We start from the raw sequence: 16,085 nt of genomic DNA on the forward strand, positions 1-16,085 counted from the left end.
GACAGTTGGAGGGCTCGGGGGCTGGTGTTGTATTGGCTTCCCCTAAAGGTGACAAATTCCATTATGTGCTACGGTTGATGTTTCCTTGCACTAACAATGCGGCTGAATACGAGGCTTTGCTCCACGGTCTTCGGGTGGCTAAGGAGATGAGCTTAAGCCGGGTAAGGTGCTTTGGTGACTCAGACTTGGTGGCTCAACAAGTATCAGGCACCTGGGATTCTAAGGATCCTCTCATGGCGGCTTATCGCCGCGAGGTTGATGCCATTGCTGGGCACTTTCAGGGATACCAAGTGGAGCACATTGATCGCAGGAAGAACGAGGCGGCTGATGCTTTAAGCCGGCTAGGCTCCCAGCGAAAACCGGTGCCGCCTAACACTTTCTTGGATGTCCTGTATAACCCTCGGTTCGGTTGCCTACAGAGGAGGACTTGGCTATCCCTGACCCGGAGGCACGACTGGTGGCGGCTCTTCACGTCATACCAGACTGGACAATGCCATATCTGGCTTATATAACCCGGGGAGAGTTGCCTGAGGATGAAACTTTGGCCAGGCAAATCACCCGGCGGGCTAAGTCAATGATCGTCATCGATGGCGAGTTGCATCATCGCAGTGTTTCAGGGGCATTTCAGCGTTGTATCTCCCCTGAGGAAGGTCAAGAGATCTTGCGCGAGATCCATGAAGGGGATTGTGGCCATCATGCCGGTTCAAAATCTCTTGTGGCCAAGGCTTTCCGTCATGGTTTTTATTGGCTGACGGCTCACGCTGATGCAGAGGACTTGGTCAGTAAATGTGATGGTTGCCAAAGGTTCTCACGACGGGCTCATGTGCCGGCTCAGGAGTTGAGGATGATCCCAATCACTTGGCCCTTTGCGGTCTGGGGGCTTGATATGGTTGGGCCTTTTAAACGGTCCAAGGATAAGAAGACCCACCTCTTGGTGGCCGTTGACAAATTCACGAAGTGGGTGGAGGCTGAGCCAGTTAGCAAGTGCGATGCAGCCACGGCGGTTCAATTTATGAAAAAGGTGATTTTCCGCTTCGGCTTTCCGCACAGCATCATAACTGACAATGGCACCAATTTATCCAAGGGCGCTATGGAAGAATTTTGTCAACGAGAGCATATCCGACTTGATGTTTCCTCAGTGGCTCATCCCCAATCCAATGGTCAAGCTGAGAGAGCTAACCAGGAGATTCTGAAGGGCATCAAGCCCCGGCTTTTGGTCCCTTTGCAACGGACGCCGGGTTGTTGGGTGGAGGAGTTGCCCTCCGTCTTATGGAGCATCAACACTACTCCTAACAGGTCTACAGGCTTCACGCCTTTCTTCATGGTTTATGGAGCAGAAGCAGTCCTCCCCAGCGACATCCGTCACGATTCACCTCGTGTGGCGGCTTATGTTGAGACGGATAATGAACAGGCGCGCCAAGATGCTCTGGACTTGTTGGACGAACAGCGTGATGTGGCAGCAGCCCGTTCAGCGATTTACCAACAAGACCTGCGCCGTTATCATAGCCGCCGGGTCAAATCCCGGGTCTTCCAGGAAGGCGACCTTGTGCTCCGGCTCATCCAGGATCAAACAGATGCACACAAGTTATCCCCACCTTGGGAAGGGCCCTTTGTGGTCAGTAAGAACTTGCACAACGGGTCATATTACCTCATTGATATTCGGGAACATAAAGATTCGCGTAAATCTGAGGAGGAGACCCGTCGGCCGTGGAATATAGCTCAGCTTCGGCCTTACTACACTTGAGCTGCCGGCTCTCGTGGTGTACATATTTATCTCAGACATGTATATATTATGATAAGCAATAAAGCAGGGCCTCTGTCCTTTTTTCTCCCCCAATTATGCGTGTGTTATTTTTTACATGCTGATTTAAAGGAGGATCCGGCTTATGATCGTATTTGAGTCTAGCCGTAAGCAGTAAGGTCACTTGGGGGCTTCCTGTTCAAACATGGGTCGTATTCGAACCAAAGAGAACATAGCTGTCGATACCCACTTGATTGGCAAAGTGCCGAGCTCGTTGGGAAGTTAACTTTGATCATATTTGAATCACAGTTTAACCCCTCTGAGAACCGACGTGGATCGTATTCGAATCAGCGTCGTTAAACAATTTTAAGAATCACTTGGGGGCTTCCTGTTCAAACATGGGTCGTATTCGAACCAAAGAGAACATAGCTGTCGGTACCCTCTTGATTGGCATCGCCACACCCACTGGGGGCTATATGATCGTATCCGAATCTTGGCTTAACCCCTTTTGGGCCGGGTCTCTGGTCGTATTCGAACTGGAAGCCCCTAAGTTCTGATTTATCACAAGTTTACTCTGATTATGACAAAGTGTGCATGGCCGGGTTTCACCTGCCGGCTTAATTTTGGGTTTATCTTGTTAATTGAACATCATGGATGTCATCAAGGCAAGTCAATTAGAGTTAAGATACCAACCGTGCTACCCGGGTTATTTAATCCGGAAGTATGCTTACAGGCCGTTAAGTGTGTTATCACGGCTATGTTCAGAGTGTAACTAAGGACCAGTCCTTTTTGATTCATATTCCGGGTTATCCATCTCAAACACCTGCTTCTCAGGGTGGTAAGCCGCCTTGAGACTTGTGATTTGCCTTTCTATGCAGATACTTAAAGGCACCTTTTAAGGTTGAGAAGGACAAAGGGATAATTATGACCCGGAGGAACACCAAAAGGATAACTTCAAGGGATTTCAGCATTCATTACATGCACGATGGCACGGCAGAGATAAATTGTTGCACCTATTCTATTACAAAATTCATCAAGTCTCAAGGATGGAGCGTTGTTCGGTGAACCGCCAGCCGCTTTATGATGCCTGTTGAGTTGAAGTCCCCGGCTCGTTCCTGTCTTCTGCTCCGGCTGATCCCAAGACCTCGAAGGTTGACGACTTCCAGTTGATGCCGCTGAGAGCTTCGAACTGGGCTTCTTCGTCAATTAACCCGGCCGGGTCAATCTCCGGGGCGAAGGTGTGCTGACGAGCCGGAGGAATCAGATTGAGAGCTTCATAGCGAGGGGTTGGAATCCTCTGATTCTCCGCGTTGTACCCCGGCTGATACTTGGTTAAGTCGGTGTCATTCCCGATGATGGTGGCCACCGGGCGTACAGCCTTCACACATGCCGCGAAGTCCTTCTGGTCGAAGGCTGAGCCGTCTTCCTTCAGGCTTGGGTAACCCAGGGCGATGTCTGCCGGGTCTAGCTCCGGCAGGAATGCTTTGGCCCGGCTCAGCGCGGCAATTGCTCCGGCTCTTGCGGAGGCTCGGCGTAGCTCCTGGATCCGCTGTGGCAGAACAGCGAGCCGGCGCAGGACTTCGGCCAGATGGGTTGGCACCTCGTTGGATAGGGCCACCACAGCTAAGGCGCGCTGTGACCCGGTGTAGAGTTGTTCCACCAGGGTGTACACGGCCTTTAACTTGGTGACCACGCTCTGGTTGAGGTTGGCACTCCTGGGACCTGTTTAATAAAGATCAGATAAGCCGGTGACAAGGATGAATCATAACATATACAGACTTGATGAAAGCCGGCGAGGCGACTTACCGAAGATAGCAGCCACCATTTGGGAAACCTGGCGCTTTAGGCCGGAGAGCTCAGCGGTCTTCTCAGTGAGGGCCTTCTCCGCCTGTTCTGCCCGGGTCACCAGTGCAGCTTTCTCCTCAGCCCAGGCCTTCCGCTCAGCATCAAATTCGGTCTTCAGCTTCTCTTGAGCGGTGATGCTGGAGACAAACTTGGCGTTTGCCTTCCGGGTCTCCATCTCTTGTGTCTTTAGCCGGCTCTTGAGATCCGCAAGGTCCGACTCTAATTTCTTGCCAACAGCCTGCATATATTTCCGGGTTATTAACAGTCATTCTGTAAGTCCCAAGCGCTTTCCAAGCAAAGACACTTGGCACTTGGGGCTAATGCATATTGAACATATCTATCTACGTACTGCCGGCTTATTTGAGTAAGCCGGGGCCTAAGTCTACAACATATTCAAGTATAAGTTGTCGACTTGGGGGCTAGCATGACAAGGGTCACTATGCAGAAAGTAAGAAGACAGCAGAAGGATACCTCAGATTTTTGTTGGATCTGGTTGACCATGGCGATCTCGGCGTCCCGGCTCTTGTGAACTTGGTTGATGTAGCTAGAGACGAGCTCTCCAATGCTCAAGTCGGTGTAGCTGGAGAGGTCCAGATTCACCCGGTGGGGCTGCAGCAACTCCCCCTTCGCGGAGCATTTGGCCAGCACAGTCGGCCGCCCCGGCTCAACATACTCCGTCCGGGTAATTACCACGTCCGGGTCGTCAGCTGGTGGGGCTGAGCCGGAGGCCTCCGGGTTAACCGACGCTTCGGTCGTTGTCTTGGTAGTCGGGGCAGGGGCTTCAGGCGCCGTGTCCATGGGAATGGTGGCTTCGGGGGCGGAGGCAGCTGGCGGCTCTTGAGCCGTCGCCTCCGGCTCAGGCAAGTCCGGCACTCCGGCTGACCTGGTCTTCTTTGCTCTTTTGGTGAGCTTTGCCTGGGCACTGAAAAGGCAGAAGTGTTAGGCACACAAGAGTAAGTACAGACAGATAATGTAAGGAGATTGTTATTACCCGGGTGCAGTCTTGAAGGCCGGCAGACTTGACTGCATGGAGTCACCCGAAGAGGGGGAGGTCTCCTGATAATTGGAGTCAGAAGAGTTGAGTGGCTGACGGATGACACCCGCCAACGGATGAAAAGGGTACAGGTGAGAAAAAACCTCAGTGCGACGCTTCCTTGTTGCGTCGGGTAACCCGGCGGAGAGGTCGGTGTCCTTGCGGGCCCGGGTGTGACGCCGGCTTTCGTGAACCTGCTGCTTCAAAAGAAATTGAGGGTCTTGATGAGCTAATGGATGTGAAAAGCTTACTTTCCGGGTTACTCTTCGGACTTTCAGCTGTGGCAAAGGCTCCGAGTCGGAGGAAAGTGACATTACCTCTTCAACCACCGGGTTACTGGCGCCGGTGTCATCCTGTCAATAAGCAAAATGTTGATAAGGCGGACAGCAACAAACAACAAATATGGCAAGAGTTTAAAGGTTTAAGGGTTACCTCTGACTCGGAGCTGTCGCTTAATTGCAGTAGCTCCGAAGCAGTGGGTCTGCTTCCCTTTTTGCGAGGGGCGGCTTTCTTGGCGGCTTTCTTCGCCTTCCTGGCCTTCTTGGCCGCCTCATGGTCATACTTGACCCGCCAGAATTTATCATCAGCCTGAGAAATACAGTAATGAATTCTTAAAATGGTTCAGAGCAAGGTGACATGCAAAAGAAGTTGAAAGGTTAAAGTCAGCGGCTTACCGCTGGGGCTGGATTGGTCTTGCAGAACGGGGCTAGCCCGGTTCTTCCACAGTCTGCCAGGCTCTCGTTTAACAGAGCCTTGGTCTCTTCTTCAGCAACGTCTTCTGGAAGATCATTGCGACTGTGCCTCTGCGGGTCATCCTTTCGCCCGGTGTACTCACACATTAAGCCGGGGCGGCGGCTCAATGGGATCACCCGCCATGAGATCCAGACCCGGACCAGGTCTATTCCGTTCAGACCGTTGCCTAGCAGGGCCTTGATCTTATTGATCGTTGGAAGCAGAGGCTGGCGTTCCGCGGCAGTCAGTTTGTCGGATAGCGGATGAGTCGGCTCTAGGCGTGTTGGGCGAAAGCCGGGCAGCGGGTTCTCGTCAGCCGGGGACGTATCTTGGCAGTAGAACCAAGTCATATTCCAGTCCTTGGGGTGGCTTGGCGGCTCTGCGTAAGGGAATAGACAGTCCCTGCGCCGTTGGATGGAGATGCCGCCTAATTCCAGACTTGGCCCGTTCGCACACTCGTTTTGGCGGTTTAAGTAGAACAGTTCTCTGAAAAGCAGCAAACTGGGCTCCTCTCCAAGGTACACTTCGCAAAAGACTTGGAAGTTGCAGATGTTGGATACGGAGTTGGGTCCTATATCCTGAGGCCGAAGGTCAAAGAAGTTGAGCACGTCCCGGAAGAATTTTGAGCCGGGCGGTGCGAAGCCCCGGCTCATATGGTCCGCAAAGATCACTACCTCCCCGTCCCTCGGCTGTGGTCTTTCTTCGGACGGATCAGGGGCACGGTAGGACATCACTTCCTTCTTGGGCAGATATCCGGACTTAACGAAGTTGGCCAGGGTGTCGTCAGTAACGTTGGATCTCATCCAGTTGCAAGTGATGGGAGCCTTGGGAGGCATGGTGAAGGTTGGTGGTCTACGGTAAAGAGAAAAGTGTCCGGGTTAATTGTAAGCCGGAGATTATCATTCAAACTACAATGGCGGCTTATGAAGGGGACTAATGATATATATTCAGATACGGTGGGTTATCTAAGCCGTAGGGGCATTCAGAATAAGTTGGTCATCTACGGCTTACCGCAGTTAAGCCGGAGGATTCTACAGAGCATGGTTCTCTTTAAACCGGAAAGTTCTACGGCGCGTGTTTTCTTTAAGTCGGAAATATAAGCCGCCAAGATTCAAGGGCTGCAGTTTTTACTAAGTGTGGTAAAACAGATTTCACATATTGCAGTAACTTTTTCGGATCAAAATGGTCGGGTGAAATGAAAATTTTCTAGACCTAAAAAACAGAGGCAGGAGAAGTTCTTGAGGTGGAACATGGTTCTTATGCAGTAAAAGGAGGGTTTTTTGCAGGTGAAATGGATCTCAAACATCTACCGCACTGACTCTATGTGAGGTTAAAGATCAACCGAGTGCAGTGACTACAAGAGCTACTGAGGTTTGCGGCAATGGTGATGAACGCGAAGAACACAAGATGAACCCTACAGTAGATCTATCTGACAGGGCAAAGGAGACTCACCGGAGTTGGAAAGAGCGGAGGTCGCTGCCGTGAATCTGGTCCGAATCAGGGTGATGCAGCGGCCGGGTTGATGAAGACCAGGGGCGCGACGGCGGCGGCAGTGGCGGAGCTCGGGCAGAGGAGCGACGGCGCGAGGAGGAAGAAGGAGAGCGTGAGAAGAAAGCGTTGGGCCGGCCTATTTATAAGGCAGAGTCATAAGTGGGCGCGAGATTCAAGGAGACCACGGCGTGGTTATCTCCCCCTCACGGCGCCTCGATTTTCGGAATGACAGTAAAAGCAAAGATCCGTTGCGGATCTGGCGGAGTAAAAAACGGACTTAATGGAGGATGACGTCACGGCGGATTATCCGGAGTCCAGAGGATGACGTCACTCCGGGTTATGGCTTTCATATGAATGGTAAGCCGGAGATTTTTTCTTTCGGCAGAGTTGAAGATTGACGCGAGCCGGCTCAAGTCAATCTGGGGCCTAATGTTGAGGATGTAGACCTTAGAGTCACCCGCCAGGAGGGGCCGGGTTACTCTTTGGATGGTCATTGCCAGAAGCCCGGAGCCAAGTTTCAAGACGATGGGCCAGAGATGGGCTGAGACCCGGATATGGCTTAGGGCCTGTAGTTACAATCATTATTATGGTAGACTTGTAGTATAAGGCAAGTATGGTTTAGAGTCCGAGCCGGACGTTCTTATGAGCCGGCCGGGACTCTAAGAGCTGCTGGGCGTCAGCCTCCCTATATAAAGGGATGACCCGGCAGCGGTTTGAGGGCGACAACAACCTCATCGAGAGCCGGGCATAGCTGTTTAGCTCCCTGGCGATCGTAACCCTAATCAATATCACCTCAAACTGGACGTAGGCTTTTACCTTCATCGTAAGGGGCCGAACCAGTATAAACCCTCGTGTTCCTTGTCCCGCATAACCCCTTCAAGCTTCCTAGCTGCAATGGCTCCACGACTAAGTCCTAGCTTGAGGACATCTGCCGTGACAATTCCATGACAGAATGGGTCAAGTCAATCACATCATTCTCTAATGATGTGATCCCGTTAATCAAATGACAACTCATGTCTATGGCTAGGAAAATTAACCATCTTCGATTCAACGAGCTAGCCAAGTAGAGGCATACTAGTGACACTCTGTTTGTCTATGTATTCACACATGTACTAAGTTTCCGGTTAATACAATTCTAGCATGAATAATAAACATTTATCATGATATAAGGAAATATAAATAACAACTTTATTATTGCCTCTAGGGCATATTTCCTTCAGTCTCCCACTTGCACTAGAGTCAATAATCTAGTTCACATCGCCATGTGATTTAACACCAATAGTTCATATCACCATGTGATTAACACCCATAGTTCACATCACCATGTGACCAACACTCAAAGGGTTTACTAGAGTCTGTAATCTTTGTTCACATCGCCATGTGATTAACACCCAAAGAATACTAAGGTGTGATCATGGTTTGCTTGTGAGAGAAGTTTAGTCAACGGGTCTGCCATATTCAGATCCGTATGTATTTTGCAAATTTCTATGTCAACAATGCTCTGCACGGAGCTACTCTAGCTAATTGCTCCCACTTTCAATATGTATCCAGATTAAGACTTAGAGTCATCTGGATCAGTGTAAAAACTTGCATCGACGTAACCCTTTACGACGAACCTTTTGTCACCTCCATAATCGAGAAACATATCCTTATTCCACTAAGGATAATTTTGACCGCTGTCCAGTGATCTACTCCTAGATCACTATTGTACTCTCTTGCCAAAATCAGTGTAGGGTATACAATAGATCTGGTACACAACATGGCATACTTTATAGAACCTATGGCTGAGGCATAGGGAATGACTTTCATTCTCTTTCTATCTTCTGTCGTGGTCGGCCTTTGAGTCTTACTTAATTTCACACCTTGCAACACAGGCAAGAACTCTTTCTTTGACTGTTCCATTTTGAACTACTTGAAAATCTTGTCAAGGAATGTACTCATTGAAAAAACTTATCAAGCGTCTTGATCTATCTCTATAGATCTTGATGCTCAATATGTAAGCAGCTTCACCGAGGTCTTTCTTTGAAAAATTCCTTTCAAATACTCCTTTATGCTTTCCAGAAAATACTACATTATTTCTGATCAACAATATGTCATTCACATATACTTATCAGAAATGTTGTAGTGCTCCCACTCACTTTCTTGTAAAGACAGGCTTCACCGCAAGTCTGTATAAAACTATATGCTTTGAGCAACTCATCAAAAGCATATATTCCAACTCGGAGATGCTTGCACCAGTCCATAGATGGATCGCTGGAGCTTGCACATTTTGTTAGCACCTTTAGGATCGACAAAACCTTCTGGTTGCATCATATACAAGTCTTCTTTTAAAAATCCATTAAGGAATGTAGTTTTGACATCCATTTGCCAGATTTCATAAAATGTGGCAATTTGCTAACATGATTCGGACAGACTTAAGCATCGCTACGAGTGAGAAAATCTCATCGTAGTCAACACCTTGAACTTTGTCAAAAACCTTTTTCGACAAGTCTAGCTTTGTAGATAGTAACACTACTATCAGCGTCCGTCTTCCTCTTGAAGATCCATTTATTTTCTATGGCTTGCCGATCATCGGGCAAGTCAACCAAAGTCCACACTTTGTTCTCATACATGGATCCCATCTCAGATTTCATGGCCTCAAGCCATTTCGCGGAGTCTGGGCTCATCATCGCTTCCTCATAGTTCGTAGGGTTCGTCATGGTCAAGTAACATGACCTCCAGAATAGGATTACCGTACCACTCTGGTGCGGATCTCACTCTGGTTGACCTACGAGGTTCTGTAGTAACTTGATCTGAAGTTACATGATCATCATCATTAGCTTCCTCACTAATTGGTGTAGGAGTCACAGGAACAAATTTCTGTGATGAACTACTTTCCAATAAGGGAGCAGGTACAGTTACCTCATCAAGTTCTACTTTCCTCCCACTCACTTCTTTCGAGAGAAACTCCTTCTCTAGAAAGGATCCATTCTTAGCAACGAATGTCTTGCCTTCAGATCTGTGATAGAAGGTGTACCCAACTATCTCCTTTGGGTATCCTATGAAGACACATTTCTTCCATTTGGGTTTGAGCCTCTCAGGATGAAACTTTTTCACGTAAGCATCGCAACCCCAAACTTTAAGAAACGACAACTTTGGTTTCTTGCCAAACCACAGTTCATATGGTGTCGTCTTAACGGATTTAGATGGTGCCCTATTTAACGTGAATGCAGCTGTCTCTAATGCATAACCCCAAAACGATAGTGGTAAATCGGTAAGAGACATCATAGATTGCACCATATCTAATAAAGTATGGTTACGATGTTCAGACACACCATTACGCTGTGGTGTTCTAGGTGGCGTGAGTTGCGAAACTATTCTGCATTGTTTCAAATGAAGACCAAACTCGTAACTCAAATATTCTCCTCCACGATCAGATCGTAGAAACTTTATTTTCTTGTTACGATGATTTTCCACTTCACTCTGAAATTATTTGAACTTTTCAAATGTTTCAGATTTATGTTTCATCAAGTAGATATACCCATATATGCTCAAATCATCTGCGAAGGTCAGAAAATAACGACACCTGCCGCGAGCCTCAGTACTCATCGGACTGCATACATCAGTATGTATTATTTCCAACAAGTCTGTTGCTCGCTCCATTGTTCCAGAGAACGGAGTCTTAGTCATATTGCCCATGAGGCATGGTTCACAAGCATCAACTGATTCATAATCAAGTGATTCCAAAAGCCCGTCAGCATGGATTTTCTTCATGCGCTTTACACCAATATGATCTAAACGGCAGTGCCACAAATAAGTTGCACTATCATTATTAACTTTTCATCTTTTGGCTTCAGTATTATGAATATGTGTATCACTATGATCGAGATTCAATAAACCATTCACCTTGGGTGTATGACCATTGAAGCTTTTATTCATGTAAACAAAACAACAATTATTCTCTGACTTTAAATGAATAACCGTATTGCAATAAACATGATCAAATCATATTCATGCTTAACGCAAACACCAAATAACATGTATTTAGGTTCAACACTAATCCCGAAAGTATAAGGAGTGTGCGATGATGATCATATCAATCTTGGAACCACTTCAAACACACATCGTCACTTCACCCTTAACTAGTCCATGTTCATTCTGCAACTCCCGTTTCGAGTTACTAATCTTAGCAACTGAACTAGTATCAAATACTGAGGGGTTGCTATAAACACTAGTAAAGTACACATCAATAACATGTATATCAAATATACCTTTGTTCACTTTGCCATCCTTCTTATCCGCCAAATACTTGGGGCAGTTCTGCTTCCAGTGACCAGTCCCTTTGCAGTTTAAGCACTTAGTCTCAGGCTTAGGTCCAGACTTGGGCTTCTTCACTTGAGCAGCAACTTGCTTGCCGTTCTTCTTGAAGTTCCCCTTCTTCCCCTTGCCCTTTTCTTGAAACTAGTGGTCTTGTCAACCATCAACACTTGATGCTTTTCTTGATTTCTACCTTCGTTGATTTCAGCATCACGAAGAGCTTGGGAATCGTTTCCGTTATCCCTTGCATATTATAGTTCATCACGAAGTTCTAGTAACTTGGTGATAGTGACTAGAGAACTCTGTCAATCACTATCTTATCTGGAAGATTAACTCCCACTTGATTCAAGTGATTGTAGTACTCAGACATTCTGAGCACATGCTCACTAGCTGAGCAATTCTCCTCCATCTTGTAGGCAAAGTGCTTATCAAAGGTCTCGTACCTTTCGACATGGGCATGAGTCTGAAATACTAATTTCAACTCTTGGAACATCTCATATGCTCCGTGGCGTTCAAAACATCTTTGAAGCCCTGATTCTAAGCCGTAATGCATGGTGCACTAAACTATCAAGTAGTCATCATATCGAGCTTGACAAACGTTCATAAGGTCTGCATCTGCTCCTGCAATCGGTCTATCACCTAGCAGTGCATCAAGGATATAATTCTTCTATGCAGCAATGAGGATAATCCTCAGATCACGAATCCAATCCGCATCATTGGTACTAACATCTTTCAACTTAGTTTTCTCTAGGAACATATCAAAAATAAAACAGGGGAGCTAAACGCGAGCTATTGATCTACAACATAGATATGCTAATACTACCAGGACTAAGTTCATGATAAATTTAAAGTTCAATTAATCAAATTACTTAAGAACTCCCACTTAGATAGACATCCCTCTAATAATCTAAGTGATCACGTGATCCATATCAACCAAACCATGTCCGATCATCACGTGGGATGGAGTAGTTTTCAATGGTGAACGTCACTATGTTGATCATATCCACTATATGATTCACGCTTGACCTTTCGGTCTCAATGTTCCGAGGCCATATCTGCATATCCTAGGCTCGTCAAGTTTAACCCGAGTATTCTGCATGTGCAAAACTGGCTTGCACCCGTTGTATGTGAACGTAGAGCTTATCACACCCGATCATCACGTGGTGTCTCGGCACAACGAACTTTCGCAACGGTGCATACTCAGGGAGAACACTTGTACCTTGAAATTTAGTGAGAGATCATCTTATAATGCTACCGTCGAACTAAGCAAAATAAGATGCATAAAGGATAAACATCACATGCAATCAATATAAGTGATATGATATGGCCATCATCATCTTGTGCCTTTGATCTCCATCTCCAAAGCACCGTCATGATCACCATTGTCACCGGCGCGACACCTTGGTCTCCATCGTAGCATCGTTGTCGTCTCGCCAACTATTGCTTCTACGACTATCGCTACCGCTTAGTGATAAAGTAAAGCAATTACATGGTGATTGCATTTCATACAATAAAGCGACAACCATATGGCTCCTGCCAGTTGCCGATAACTCCGTTACAAAACATGATCATCTCATACAATAAAATTTAGCGTCATGTCTTGACCATATCACATCACAACATGCCCTGCAAAAACAAGTTAGACGTCCTCTACTTTGTTGTTGCAAGTTTTACGTGGCTGCTACGGGCTGAGCAAGAACCGTTCTTACCTACGCATCAAAACCACAACGATTTTTCATCAAGTATGTGTTGTTTTAACCTTCACAAGGACCGGGCGTAGCCACATTCGACTCAACTAAAGTTGGAGAAACTGACACCCGCCAGCCACCTGTGTGCGAAGAACGTCGGTAGAACCAGTCTCGCGTAAGCGTACGCGTAATGTCGGTCCGGGCCGCTTCATCCAACAATACCGCCGAATCAAAGTATGACATGCTGGTAAGCAGTATGACTATTATCGCCCAAAACTCACTTGTGTTCTACTCGTGCATATAACATCTACGCATAAACTTGGCTCAGATGCCACTGTTGGGGAACATAGTAATTTCAAAAAAATTCCTACGCACACGCAAGATCATGGTGATGCATAGCAACGAGAGGGGAGAGTATTGCCCACGTACCCTCATAGACCGTAAGCGGAAGCGTTATGACAACGCGGTTGATGTAGTCGTATGTATTCACGATCGACCGATCCTAGCACCGAAGGTGCGACACCTCCGTGATCTGCACACGTTCGGCTCGGTGACGTCTGTCAGTGTTAAAACCGGCGATCTCGGGTAGGGGGTCCCGAACTGTGCGTCTAAGGTTGATGGTAACAGGAGACAGGGGACACGATGTTTTACCCAGGTTTGGGCCGTCTCTATGGAGGTAATACCCTACTTCCTACTCGATTGATCTTGATGAATATGAGTATTACAAGAATGGATCTACCACGAGATCGTAATGGCTAAAACCCTAGAAGTCTAGCCTGTATGATTATGATTATCATTGCCTCTACGGACTAAGCCCTCCGGTTTATATAGACACCGGAGTGGACTAGGGTTGTACAAAGTCGGTTACAAAGAAAGGAATCTTCATATCCAGGCACCAAGCTTGCCTTCACACCAAGGAGAGTCCCATCCGGACACGGGAGAGAGTCTTCGGTCTTGTATCTTCACAGCCCATCAGTCCGGCCCATGTTACATAGCCCGGACGCCCGAGGACCCCTTAATCGAGGACTCCCTCAGTAGCCCCTGAACCAGGCTTCACTGACGATGTGTTCGGTGCGCAAATTGTCTTCGGCATTGCAAGGCGGGTTCCTCCTCCGAATACTCCAAAACAGCCTTCAAACGCAAAGAACGTGTCCGGCTCTGCAAAACAAGTACCACACACAACCGCGGAGAGTATAATATTCCACGAGTCCAATCTGCTGACAACTTTTTGTAGCGTGATGCCACGTCACCACTCGACCATTATTTCGAACCATTTTCTGCCTGCCGCTCCATGTTTTGAGATGCGGTTCCATTGGCACGTCTTGTCAAAGCAGAGATCGTGTCCCCTTATTGTGGGATTCTCATCAATACGAGCATGGGTAATCCAACCATCACGTCGGCATGATCCCTTGGGAATAGGCAAGTTTTAAGGCCCATGAGGAGGCATTTGATATTCAGCGCCTTTATAAAGGGGCACAGATCCGTCTTTCTTCTCTACGCCTGCCTCTTCCACAGCCTTCCCAACCTCGAGTTCCAGTACCCAGGGTTTAATTTCTATGAGCCTCTCAGTTATGTCCGGATCCAGCCTTCAAGGCCGGTGGGTGGCCTCCTCTGCTACAGAGGAGGATATTGCGAAGCTCCGAGTGGCAAGATACATGACCGCGGAAATTCCCCACAGACTTCCCGCTCAAGGGCAGGTTATTCCTACTCCCAGATCCGGCGAGAGGGTCGTATTCATCTCCCACTTCCTCCGGGGGCTAGGGTTCGCTCTCCATCCCTTCGTTTGAGGGCTCATGTTCTACTACGGGCTAGATTTTCACGATCTAGCTCCGGACTCCTTCCTTCACATCTCGGCGTTCATCATCACGTGCGAGGCCTTTCTCCGCATTCCCCCCCCCCCACTTCGGCTTATGGCTCAAGACCTTTAATGCGAAGCCGAAGGTAGTCGAGGGGAAGCAAGCGGAGTGCGGTGGTGCTACGGTGAGCAGACTCACCAATATCCCTTGGCCAAAAGGCTCCTTTGCGGAATCCTCCAACTTATGGCAGCGGGAGTGGTTTTACATCACTAAACCCCGTGGTACCAAGTGGGCAGCTACACCTGCGTTCCGATCTGGCCCTCTGGTACAGCTCGCATCATGGATCAATAAGGGGTTGGACTGGAGATCAATTGACGAAGTGCAGACTCTACAAAGCCGCATCCGGAGTCTCCTTGAGAAGGACACCAGTCTCATCAATGTAATCCAGGTAATGTTAGTCCGGCGGGTCCTACCGTGCCAGCGACGGCCTCTCCGCATGTGGGAGTTCAATCCGGAAGGACCACGGACCCTTCAGCATTTCTTCGGCACGACGCACAAAGGAATGTGGAAGTTATTTTTCGGGACACGCAAACAGTGGCTGGACACCACCGAGGACATCGGCCTCAACTGCATCCATCCGGATACCTCGGTAAGCACTCGACTCCTGAACACAGCTTAGTTAAATATCCCATAATAAGATACTGAGAAAACCATCTTCTTCCAGAGCTGGATAAAGAAGGCGGAGCGAATTAGGTGTTCGGCCCCTCTTCCCGAAGACTCAGCTGATCCCGTGCTAACAAGGATGCTGGCCCCGGCACCATACCAGGTGCCGGTGAAAGAGGACAAGGAGGAGAGCAGGAAGGCCAAAGGTGGCCTCCATTCTAAAGGTACACCAGACACTGTGTCCGACGAGATTAGGGCTCCCTCTTCCGAAGACAAAAGAAAAGGAGGAGCTGACATCCTTTCTCCCCATGGTAAGAAAAGGACCGCCTCCGAAGGTTGGGAGGTAAAGGCTCCTAAGCGAGGTAAGATGCCCCTGTCAGGCGGTTCGGGCTCGGAAGATGATGTTGTCGCACAGTTCCTTCGCAAGGACGAGCCTTTAGCCGAATCGTAAGTGAATAAGGGTGTTTAAAACATATCTCGTTCTTTTCCCATTACAAGGGTAACATCTAGAATATATGCTTTGCAGCCAGGCACGCAGTCTTCCTCAACAATCCTCTTCCTCGGGGGATCTTCTTCCGGAGATGATGGAAAGCGAGACGCCTCCACAGGCCTTCTCGCCCAACGAGGCAGACGACTTCGAGGTGTCGTCTCGGAGGATCTCTCCCGATCAACAAGTGGTGCGGGGGATAATGAAGACAACGCCCGAATGTGAAACTTCAGTCGCCCAGGGTCCGGGGTGTGCGGTCCCTACGGGGACCAACAATAAAGGCCCTGGACTATCCGGTTTACAGCCGGAAATG

This window comes from Triticum aestivum, chromosome 7D, assembly GCF_018294505.1.
Source record: "Triticum aestivum cultivar Chinese Spring chromosome 7D, IWGSC CS RefSeq v2.1, whole genome shotgun sequence".
Classification (NCBI taxonomy): Eukaryota; Viridiplantae; Streptophyta; class Magnoliopsida; order Poales; family Poaceae; genus Triticum; species Triticum aestivum.